The following is a 12308-nucleotide window of genomic DNA, read 5'->3' as shown; positions in this document are numbered from 1 at the left end:
TTAATGCACAACAGATGAAGAATTTGACTGCATCCTGCTGAGTGAAGAGTGCCCTTTTTGCATGTCATCGCAGGAAGACATCCCTAATAAGGTGTAATAGCATGGTGGTTACATCTGGAATAAGACTAGTTTTCTCCCCTATAAATCTGGATGCCATAGCCTGTGTGGACATTCTCTGCTTGCCCCTAGATTCACTCTTCACTATGCCATAGGCCATAGGAAGCTGATCTTTACGGACTGCACCAATCAGCATCCCTTGACCTCTGGCTTATGACTGAGTTTGGACAGTGGGAGGCCCTGGCAGAGGTGGGAGGATGGGAAACATTGAAGCAAAGGTATTTATTCCCCAGCCTTCTCTGTTGGGCTGTAGGTTGGCAGTGATTTGTTTCAGGCCCTCTCCTCCAGCTTCCTCCAGCAATTCAAGTTCCTAAAACCACTCATTCTTCTTGCTTCTTTGGGCCTAGGTATTTGTTCTCCCCTGTTGCTAGCCCAGAGATGCTTCACCAAGCCTCACTGGTTTCCTTTAACCCAACCCTAAGCTCTATAAACAGTCTCTCCATTAAACTCTCCATTACTCATGTGCCATGTGTTTCTTGCTGGGACCGTGACAAATGCAGCTCTTGTAGATTCTATGAAATCTGACATTCAATAACAAGGAAGTAACTATAACAATAGACATTTCATAAAGAATAGTTAGTGTCACTAGCAAGGATATTTATTTTTTACTTGTCATAATAACTATATTAGGTGGATTACGGGAGGTCTTTGGCACTCCTGACTCTTGTGTGCAATAAACATTAAACGTCTTGTCTATCCCTCCAATGCCTAGCAGCTTAACATGAAAAATCCAAAATTACATGGACTTTTTATAAAAGAAAAAGTATACATTCCTTACCCGTCTCCTTGTAACCAATCTCAAGAAGGAGAACCAAAAGCTCTTAGATTCTTCTCATATGAGACCAGACAGGGCTTTACAAAATATAGGGATATTCAGGGCATTAGGTGTTGGACATAGTGAAAGCTATTCATGGAGAATTTTAGGTAGTCAATGAATCTCCCAGTCAGGGAAGCAGAGTCACTATGAGTGCTATGAGACAAGGGCTTTATTATAGGGCTTAGAGCTCATACAATAGCAGAGATGAGGGTCTGGGAAGGGGAGTTGGAGGAACAGAACATGAGTCGCTAACTATCCCTCCTGAAACTGGTGCAGGTGTGCAAGTCAGAGTTTGCAGGAATATCTGAGAAGCCAAACACATCTAGCCATGGGACCATGCAAAGGAAGCTTGTGGAAAGGTCTAGGAATCTGTTGCCTCTACGTAACTACCACCTCTGTGGATCCACAGTCAAGCATCTGGTATTAGGTCTGTCACTGCTGTTGGTCAATAGAGCCAGCCAACAGGAAGAAGGGCTAGAGGCAGAGTAAAGAAGAGTCAGGCAAAGCTGGCAACGGTTGGGCTCTCCTGGGCCTATCCATCACCACCCATATAACCATGAGACCTTCTGAGAGTAATGGCCACTGTTTCCTTTCTATCTTCCAGATCTCACTCATGTTCCATCGTTGGTTCTTACTTAGAACCATACAGAGAAGGGGATTCTGCGAAATGTGCTTCCCAGATTAACCCAGCCAATACAGCATAATGCCCCACAGTTCATTCCTTATCAACTTGGCATCTTTACATTCCTCTTTAAGCATATTTAATTTCTAAATAAAGACAATAGCAAAATCATACTTCTGACTAACATGGTACAATTATTTGAAAATATGCAACCTCTCCCCCAGAAAGAAGATATGCAAAATCTCCTATGTCCCTTTACCCACCTTTTGTTGACATTCACTCCTCTTCTAGTTGAGTCACACTCCTACTTTGATACCTGTAACTTAAATACGGAGATTAAATACCGGGTAAGGTTATTCACTATGAACACATGTTATGTTAGTTAATAGGAGAATAGAAGAAAAATTGGTTAAATTGCCTATCTATCTATCTATTCATCTCCGTATTACCTATTTATCTATTTATCATTTATTATCTATCTGTCTATCTATCTATCTATCTATTCAAATATACTTATATTAAAGCAAGGAAGAAGAGTTTATCACTTTTACATTTCTCATTTCTGCAACTAGTCATGTGATTATAACTGGTATTTCCAGCTTCCTTCTTCCACTATTCATTCCATATTTCTTTTTTCTGAGCTGGTCAAAGTTCCTTGCTGGGTGGGGGTCCCCAAACTTTCATGTATGAAAGGTTTGAACATTAATGGAGCTTACTATTTTGATTTGTTGTAACTTTCCATTAATTTTTATCACAGGTTATGGGAATACTAACAGGCACCCCCAGAGAAGCTCTGATTTTAGATGTACTCTTCCCTGACCCATTGTGTAGCAGCAACTTGATTTCCCCTTGATAGTCAGGTGCCAGTACAGTAACCTCCCTTTTTGCCTGTTGGTTCACTGGCTCAAAGAGCCCAAGAAAGCCAGGTGGAAGCCTTAACTTCCAGTTTAATGGATTTGTTGAATCTCCAGGTGGAAGCGTTACTGTCTTGGGAACTAAGGACTCTTAATCAGTTTAGCCCAAAACTAAAGGGATGGGAAGCAAAAATTTCACCAAGGGGCCACTAAGGGTCATTGTGAAAGGACCCACTCCCATATCCATCCCTTGATTTCCAGAACTGAAAATCTTTGCTTTGGGAAAAACAGCAACATATATTGGCCCCTGTTTTGGGGTACAGACTACATACTGGCAGATATTACCCTAGCTTTTCAGTGTTGCCAGCTAGCTGTAACCATAACTGAATCTTGAGTTCTGTCAGGTCAGCTGCTACATCATGCTGGAAAATATGCTAATACCAGTAAATTCTATGAACATAAGACCATTGTTACAGAATTAATTTGCTACAAAATGAATTTTTGGTCAGAAGCAATGCTCTGTAGAATAATAAATAAGACATTCTATAAGTTCATAGATGGTGATTTTTGGCAGAGGTGAAGAAGACAAATCCATGTCCAGAAAAAGTGTTTATTCCAAGGAGAACAAAGCACTGCCCTTCCATGATAGAAGTGGTCCAAAGTAATCAGACGTCTGGGAAATGGTGCCATATTTGGCACTCAGGACTGGTCCTCATTGTTGGTGCGCTGGGCACTCAGTATGGGCTATGGTCAGATCAGCCTTGAAGAATGGAATTCCATGTGGCTGAGCCCACGGATAACAACACCAATAACCAAGGTTTAATCAGGAAACTAGAGCCACTATGACCGCTATGGGATAAGACATTTATTACAGAATTAGATCTTATATAATTGTGGCAAGTACTAAGGCTTAGAAGTTACATCCAGACAGGAATGTTGGAGGAACCAAGATGGAGTCATCAACCAGTCCTCCTAAAGCACTTGTGCAGGATGGACAAGTCCAGGCTTCCAGGGAAATCTAAGAGACCCTACTGGAGCTGCAAAGGGGAAGCTTTTTGATAGGTCTGTGGGAAGCTGTGGCCTCTGTGTAGTTTCACCTATGTGGATCCATAGCCAAACCTCTGGTTTTGAACCTAGGAGTCAGGTCTAGTAATCTGAAAGAAGAGCTATGTAAAGAATGAATGGAGAAGAGAAATGGCAAATGGAGTCCCCTGGGCACCTCTGGATCTGTTCTCCACGTATTTGACTGCAAGGCATTCCGAGAGTAATGCCTGTTGCTTTACTTCTACTTTCCAAATCTTCTACAAGTTCTTGTTTTGCCAACTCTACTCTGGAGACCTAAAGGGAATGGGATTCTGGAAAATGTAGTTTCAACTTAGCCAAGTTGATATGGCACAATCCCGCATGTCCTCAGAGAAAGAATGTTAGCTAACTATTCATTTATTCATTCATTAATTCATTTGGACAACAAATATATTGTGCCAGTAACACTCTAGGCACTCATTTTGTGGAGCTTAAAACAGCCTTAACGAACTTGAAGAATAGTGGGACAGATATTATAACTAAATTTCAAGCACTTAAATCCATAATTATAAACATGATAGTGCAGTGAGAGAAAATAAGGTGGGCCCATGAGAGAAAATGACACAGGAGGAACCACATAGACTCCGTGGTCAGAATACTTTGCTGAGGAATGATATCTATGCTGATACCTGAAACATGAAGAGTGCAAGGAAATGTTTCAGAGAAAAGGAAGAGAAATACATTTCAAAATGTCTTGAAAGAAGTCGAGAACACTTTCTACAGCCTCTTCCTCACCTGCCATTTTATTTGGAATCCACTCCAAAAAGAGTTTTGTTTTACCCCTTCACTAAAACTCATGATGTCGGGGTTACCAGCAAACCCCTAATTGCCAAATCCAGTGGATAATTCACAGTCCTCGTCTTACTTGATCTCTCAGCATCACTTGTGCAGCTGATCACCTCCTCCTTCTTAAACCTCGTCTTCATCTGACTTCCAGAACACCATTGTTGACTCCACTTAGTAGAATGTGCTGTGCTCCATGACAGCGAGGGCTTTGGCTAGTTCACTGCCACATCTCTGGTGGCAAGAACAGTATGGCACATAGTAGGCACTAAATGCTTTTTGAACGAATCAAAGGACTCCAAGAAGAAATAGCTAGTGAGATAGGAAAGGGAACAATAGGATTCTAGAAGCTAAGTGAAATAATTATTTCAAGAAGGGAGATGTGATCAGCGATTTAAATGCTCTGAGCATTGTTTTTTGGATTTGGCAAGGGAGAGGTTTGTGGAGGAGGTTTTGGTGGAGTCCTGAGGTCAGATTGGAGCAGGTTCGAGAGAGAACAGAAGAGTTAATGGCAGCAACTCCAGTCAGCTGTTTTGAGGAGTGTTGCTTTAGAGGATATCATAAAATGGATGATAGCTGAAGGGGGAGGTGGGGGGAAAGGAGGTTTTCCTTTTTATTTTTTAATTATTCATTTACTTTTTTTAAAAGAAGGATATTTGTATCCTGATGGGAAGGGTCTGGTAAAGAAATGAAATTTGAATTTGCAGAATGGAGAGAGGATCATGACTGGAGTGACGTCCTAGGGGACAAGAAAAGGAATGGGATTCCACGTGTAAGTGAATTGGTGGCTTTGGACCAGAGCAGGGAGAGTTTATGTGACAAAAAGAGGGAAGGCTTTTGGTGCAGATGCAAGTAGATTAGAAGGTGTGGTGGGGAAAGCGTGTGGATGGTCTTCTGTGATTTATCTCCGTTGCTGGAGTCTCCTTCTCTACCTGCACTGTAAACACTGGAGTGCCCCAGGGCTCAGTCATTGGCTTGCTTCTCCTGCCACACACGTTTGCTAAAATGATCTCATTTAGTCCCATGACTTCAGATATGCTGCTCAATTATCCTGCCTCAACCTCTCTTCAAACTACAGACACATACTCAACTGATTATTGGATATCTGTGCTTAGATGGCTAACAGGCATCTCAAGCTTAGTGTATCTAGAACTGAACAGCTGATTTCTCACCTCCCTTCCCAAATCAGCTGCTCATCTTTCCCCACGCGTGTATAACTCCATGTACATGCTTAAACATCATTTAAGCCAAAAATGTTGACATCAGCCTTAATGATTCCCTTTTTCTCATCATTCCACATTCAAGCTATAAGCAAGGCCAGCACTGACTTCAAAATATACCTGAAATTTCAATACTTCTCACACATGCGGTGATATCATCCCTGTATGAGCCACCGCATTCTCACCCAGGTTACACAATAGTGCTTTTATGATCTCTCCACTTCCACTCTTTAGTAAAACTTCCATCAATAAGCCAAAATGATTCTTTGAAAAAGCAGATCTGTTCATGTCACTTCCCTGCTCAAAACTCTCCAATGGTTTTTCCAAAAATAAATTCTAAAGTCCTTTTCATTATCTGCAAAGCCTTAGATGATTTGGTCCAAGATTAGCTCTCTGACTCATCATCTGCCAACCTTTCCCTTGTTCACTCTGTTCTAGAAACACAGATCCACATGCTGTTACTTGGAAGTTCCAAGCCAAGCGCACCCCACCCCAGGATTCTGCACTGGCTCTTCGCTCTGCTTGCAGTGCATCACCTTGATATTCACATGGCTCTTTCTCTAGCTTCTTCAGGTCTCTGTTCGAACATTCCCCAAAGAGGCCTTCCATGGCTACCATGTCTAAAGCAGTACTTTCCTCTTACTATCTCCTTCTTCTCCTTTGATTTTCTTCATTGTATTTATTACTTCTTGATATTATGTCATGTGTGTTCATTTATTATCTGTCTCCCATTCTTGCCAATATAAAGTAGTTCTATCAGAGCAGAGAATTGTCTGTCTTGTCCACCACATATCTCCAGCATCCACGCATACAGGACAGTACCCAATACATGCATTGCATAAATGGGAGCTGTTGAAGAGTTTTGAAAAAAGATATGAAATGATATAACCAAATATTGGATGGGGGCAAAAATGGGAGCCAGGATAGCAGTTGGGGCTCTTGCAATTGTCTGGGTGAGGTGAGGTTTACTTGGAGTCAAGTGGAGGGAGTGGAGATATTAAGAAGAGACTGATTCAAGTCTTCTGCCCTTCAAAGTTGTCCACCCCAATTTTGTTTGAGCCTTAGTTCTCTGTCCCATTTATAAATTTGATTCCCTGGCCAAATATTTATCGAACGTCTTGATGCAGAATGATAGAATGCCAAAACTGGGTTTAGGCACAGAGATGACATGATTCCTTCATCCTACAGATGAGGAAACTGAGGCTCAGAGAGATTAGAAATCCCACTCAGAATCTCTTGGCTTGTTAGTGGAAGGAGCCAAGACTAGAACCTGCTTTGCCTTATACTCATTCTTGTGCTATTTTCACCCCATTAGCCGTATTGCAGAATTGTCTTAGAAAAAAATGTGTACTTTTAACATCCTAAGAACTTTGAAACTGCTAATTATGTTAAAAATAACCTGCCATGTGATTACAAGTTCAAGTTTGGCTTTTGCACAATTTTAATTGTATCTAGGGCTGTGCTGAGAAGTCCCAAGAGAGTCCCTCAGATTTTTGTTTGGGTCCTTCTGCTCAGTGGCTTCGAACTGATGGGGCGGCAGCCAAGACATCATTCCAGGTTCGTTAATGTAGGGTTTATCCCTCCCTCTCCTTTATGCCCTCTAGGATATCTACTCAATTTCGTCTTTGAGGAAGGACCTTAAAAATGAGACTATGTGCCGTATTTTAAGGAAAATGCAAAATAAATCAGGTAACATGAGTAGACCAGACAGACTGAATAAAGGTAAAGAAAACAATTTTTTTCCACATTAATGTAGATTTGTTTCATCACATATCATTAATGTAAATTTTAACCTTCAAACCACCCAGGCAACAATATCTCATCACTAAGTGTAATAAATGCTGAGGGCATTTCCCACCTCTTTACAAAACTCCAGCACACCTCCCTCCCATCTTCTTCTTATGCAGGTCTAATTCGCACAGAATTCAGGAGTGTTTCATTAATTCATTTAAATAGGTTGCTTGTTCCTAATAAGCTCATCACGCAAAAGTACTTAGGAGTTTTCCTCTCCTGGTGAGAATATGTGTGATCCTGACATACAGGGTGAGAAAAAAGGGGTAATTCACTTGGGGCTTATGGCCTGAGAAGCTAGAAAATACATGAGTAGAAGTTGCGTTGTTTCTAGTGGCCACTACTTTAATTTCTATCAAAGTCTGGCCTTCATTTACACCCCTTGAAGCCGAGCAGGACAGCCCCTGGACATGTTCTGTGGAGAGGCGTGGTTTCAACCTCTGGCACACTTTCCTCTTCCCATGCTGTACCCTCTCCCTAGCAATCTCTGCTGAAGTTTTTGTATTTTTTAGGAAGCTCTTTAGTAATCTGAGAATATAAGGAAGAGAGCTGTTATGGGTGGAATTGTGTCCCCCCAGAATTCATATGTTAAAATTCTAATCCCAATACCACAAAGTGTGACCTTATTTGGAAATAGGGTCATTGCAGATGTAATTAATTAAGACGAAGTCACACTGGAGAAGGGCGGGACCCTAATCCATTACGACTGATATCTTTATAGGAGGGGAAATTTGGACACACACAGGGAGAACGCCATGTGAAGGTTAGTTATGTACAAACCAAGGAACTACTAGAAGTGCGGAGAAAGCCCTGGAACAGCTCCTTCCCTAGTGCCTTCAGAGGGAGCATGGCCCTGCGGACACCTTTGTCTTGGACTTCTGGAGGCCTCCAGAACTTAAGACAATACATTTCTGTTGTTTAAGGCATTCAGTTTGTGGTACTTTGTTACAGCGGCCCTAGCAAACCAGTACAGGAGCCACGAATGGAAGAATGGCAAACTACGGATCGCACAGGTCCAGTCGATCTCAGTCCACAGCATCGACTGTGAGCTTTCGAAATGTGAATGGGATCATGTCATTCCTCTGCTTAAGACCCTCCAGAGGCTCTCATCTCCCTCCTTACCAGCCTGCAAGGCCTCCCCGATCTGCCCCAGGAAGCTCTCTGACATAATCGCCTCTTACTCTCTTCTTTCTCATTCTCTCCAGCTGCACTCGTCCCTTGCTCTTCTCCAAACACTAAGCACTCAGCTAATTACATATTTTTCCTCTCTCACTTAAACTTGGTGTTCACTCAAAATTCATTTCTTTGACCACCCTCCGTAGAACAACACTCTCTTCACTTACTGTTGTTTTCCTCAATAACACTTATCAGTACCTATGTACTTGTTTATTGCTTGTCACCGTCTGCAAGGATGTAAGCTCCTCAAGTGTAGGAAATAGGTCAGGCTTGTTGTTGTATATTCAAAGCCTTTGAATGGTGGAGTACATCAAAGGAGCTCAATACATATTTGTTGAATGAATCAAAAATTGAATGAATGATGTGCCAGATACTTGGGGATTTTATAATTTTAAATTTTCAACAGCTACTTCCAAGGCATGCCTGGTCACTGCTTCCACTTTTCTCTGTTACTGTGAATTGAGTCAACTTCCTAAGTGTCTGAAAACTCTCTTTCTCCCTCTGTCTTTCTCTCTCCCAACACTGAGCCTCAGGAAGGGCATTTCCTATATGAGAAAAGACAAAGAAAATGAGCTCCCCTGTGGAGACATCTCTCTCTTATTTATCCCTGTATCCTCTGCAGAGCCTGGCACACAGTAAATATTGATTTAAGGAATCAACAAGAAATTGCTTTTCACAAAGAACTAAATTTTGGTCAGCTAAATTCTTCCAAAGTAACCCATGCTTTTCAGAGGGACCTCATGCTTGGCTTCTGTGATCTTTCAATTTACCCATCTGTGGTAAGCAGCCTCTAGGATGGCTCCCAACCATCCCTTTGTGCTGGCCTTCATGCATTGTGTGATCCCCTGCCCACAAGAGTGAGCTGCATTTAGTAACTCACTTCTAAGGAATAGAATAGAGCAGAAGTGATGGGCTGGCACTTCTGAGATTAATTTATTAGGAGACTAGCTTTCATCTTGAGTGTTCTTGCTCTCTCACTCTTGGACGGCCTGTGTCAGGAGAAGCCGGCTGCCATGTTGTGAGGCAGTCACGTGGAGAGGCCCACACGAGCGGGTCTGGAGGCAGATTCTCCCCAAGTCGAGCCATGAGATGACTGCAGCCCTGGCTGACACCTCGACTGAAGCCTCATGGAAGACCCTGAGCCAGAAAACCCAGCTAATCGACTCCCCTATTCCTGACCCACAGAACCTGTGGGATAATAAATGTTTATTGTCCTCAGCTGATTAGGGTTAGAGTCATTTGTTACGTAGCAGTAGATAACTAACACCTCTTGTACCACGTTTGATTTGTGGTCCTAACATGTCATTCTTAAAGCATTATTGATGTGACAAGTTACCTCAAGATGCTTTTTCCAAAGGCTAACATACAGACAAGAGTGTTTTTCATGTCCAAGTTAACAAGTTTGTAACATTTATTTTTGTATGTATGTTAAAACTGTTGGCCAAAATGCAAATTAAAAAACTCTGTTGTTCATACACGTTGTCTCATGTAATCCTCATGAAAATCCTATGAAATAAGGTGCTACCATCAACCCATTTTAACTACAGAGAAACTGAGGAACAAGCAGTGTAAGCAACTTGCCCAAGGTCATAACAGTGAGTAAGTGGTAGAATTAGACAGACGGGTTGTATGACTGAGACCTTAACCAGTAGTCTATGCTGCTTCTTAGTGTGAAAGGGAGAGAAGAATATTAAAACAGGTCAAATTGCCTCAAAAATCAGGACTGCTGTAGAAGAGTTACTTAACCAGGACTAGAGTTTTCATGATTAAAAGATGAAATGATATCAATCTTTGATGAATTCCCAGAAAAATTGAATGAGATAATATACACCAAATGTGTAGTATACTGCCTGGCACATACGAGTAAAAAAAATATATATATATCCAAATGAGGAGACAAATCGTAAATTATCAGTGAAAAAAACCCCAAAACCTTTCCCTTTCTGAGGAGAGGTCACTGAAGTCACTAGAAAATCCAAAAGCATTCACCCATCAGACTCTTGTTAGATTTATTGACGTATTTCAAACTCATCAGTACAAGATGACAACAAGATGTGCAAGAATTGTGACTCAGCCGCATTCCTACCTGACCTAGGATCTCAGCAGCTGCCGATGGTGTAGACAGCAGGTCCCCAGAATAATTCTCAGAAGAAAGGCCTTGGAAGGTGCAGAAATAATCCTAAAAAATCAGAAGCTCCATACACTGCTGTATCATAGATGAATGTAAAAAGTATTTATTTGACTTGGAGCCAGGACACCTGGGTTTGGATCTTTACTTGGTGAGTAGTTTCAATCTGTGTGACTTTGAGCAAGTCAGATCATCTTAACAAGCCTCAGTTTCCTCATCTCTAAAATGGAAAGAAAGTAAGGTTGCCCTGCCTGCCTTTCAGGGTTGTGCTGCTCTGACTTTGATGAGATGAAGTAGCTGAAAAGGCTTTGTGAGCTGTAGATTGCAGATGAAGGGATATTTATTTTTATTTTTTATTATGATTTGCAGAAGGAAAATATATGCTACATGTAGATCATTTGTATTTCTGCCCCTTGTGGGCATGGAGCAGTAATAACTGAAATGCACTGCTGCCGTGGCGGAGGTGCTGGGCTGGTGCCCAGAAGCACACATGTGCAAGCAATTAATTCAGAGAGAGGTTGTGTCACGGCACCAGCCAACAACTGGCCAGTCTCCAGCGCTACCACCAGCAGCTGTGGTCTCTGAGGTTCAGTTGTAACCACGCACACAGAACTCCACTGCTAGCGTCAAGGGGCAGAGCACATTTAGCCATTCAGCCATAGAATCCAGAGGTAGTGCCCACAGTCCCTACACCCTACACAGGAATGCACTCCACAAACAGTCCCTGACTTCCGGCATGTGCCAGGGGATAAGTGTCAAGGATACCAGTGCGAATAGGGCAGATCCACGGAGCTGCCCTCATGCCACTTACAGCCAGGAAATGATCATGAAAATCAATTGTGAACACAACTGGACAGACACTTGACTTTCATAGTTAGTGCTAGTATACTTTAAAACCTCTACATTTTGATGAAGTCTTTGAATTTCTTTACTCTGAACCATGAAGAAAAACAGAATTTCCCAAAACTTTGGACTAGGATGGAATTACCAGTGACCAGTTAGCCCCCTTGTTTTTAAAGACCCTGTGTGCTCTGCCCAGGGTCACTCAGCTGGTGAGAGGAGCCAAGGCCCAGCCAGCAGATGATGGGTTGGACACATCAGCCATTCTGGAGCTTACCTGCCTCCTACTCAGGACTCAACATGGACCCCGACGTCTATCAGTGGGCAGCGTATGATGCGACTTTTGTGTACATTCTATTTCTGCACTGAGGCCTCTCAACATCTGGGTCACTGTGGTTTCATTGTGCCCGGAAACTCTAGAACTTTCTGACAGAGCCAGAGTCTAGAGTGCTTCAAAAGTTGTTTTTCGTTTGTTTGCTGTCACTATTTCCCCCAATCCTGTCTAATTGATGGCACCTAACTAGAGACAGGATTTCTTTCACCTTGTTTTTGGGACTTGTTCATTACTCACAATAAGATTCCTTCCCAAGTCTGCCAGATGTGAATGCATAACATTTCTAATCAGAGTCCAACTGATCCCAGAAAACTAGTTTCAGTGAAAAATGAGGTGACTAATGGACTAGGTCTAAATGATTATGAACTGGGTGAAAGTTCCATTTTCCCAGCCAAAATAACGTGGAGCTGTAAAATTCAACTTCTGAGACTGTTTGTGGGTTTGCATGCTAATTTTTTGGAACACATACCTTTTATTCCATCTATAATTTGAATGCTCAATATTAAACCATGTGTAAGAAATCAAACATTAACTCTAGTATTC

The 12308-nt window shown here is 42.0% G+C and overlaps 1 long non-coding RNA gene across 2 annotated transcripts in view; it reads right to left on the bottom strand.

Annotated features, from left to right (window-relative positions):
• Positions 1-11827, bottom strand: part of LOC139081640 (uncharacterized) — a 55832-nt gene extending 44005 nt beyond the window's left edge. For both annotated transcript variants that reach the window (XR_011536794.1, XR_011536793.1), the window contains exons 1-2: positions 11709-11827; positions 1820-1878 (exon numbers count right to left, since the gene is read on the bottom strand). This is a non-coding gene — a long non-coding RNA (uncharacterized lncRNA). The remainder of the gene's footprint in view (positions 1-1819; positions 1879-11708) is intronic.
• Positions 11828-12308: the final 481 nt, after the last annotated feature.

Source organism: Equus przewalskii, unplaced genomic scaffold, assembly GCF_037783145.1.
Source record: "Equus przewalskii isolate Varuska unplaced genomic scaffold, EquPr2 ChrUn-13, whole genome shotgun sequence".
Lineage (NCBI taxonomy): Eukaryota > Metazoa > Chordata > Mammalia > Perissodactyla > Equidae > Equus > Equus przewalskii.
The sequence above is the reverse complement of the archived record's forward strand: the minus strand, read 5'-3'. Positions and strand labels throughout refer to the sequence as shown.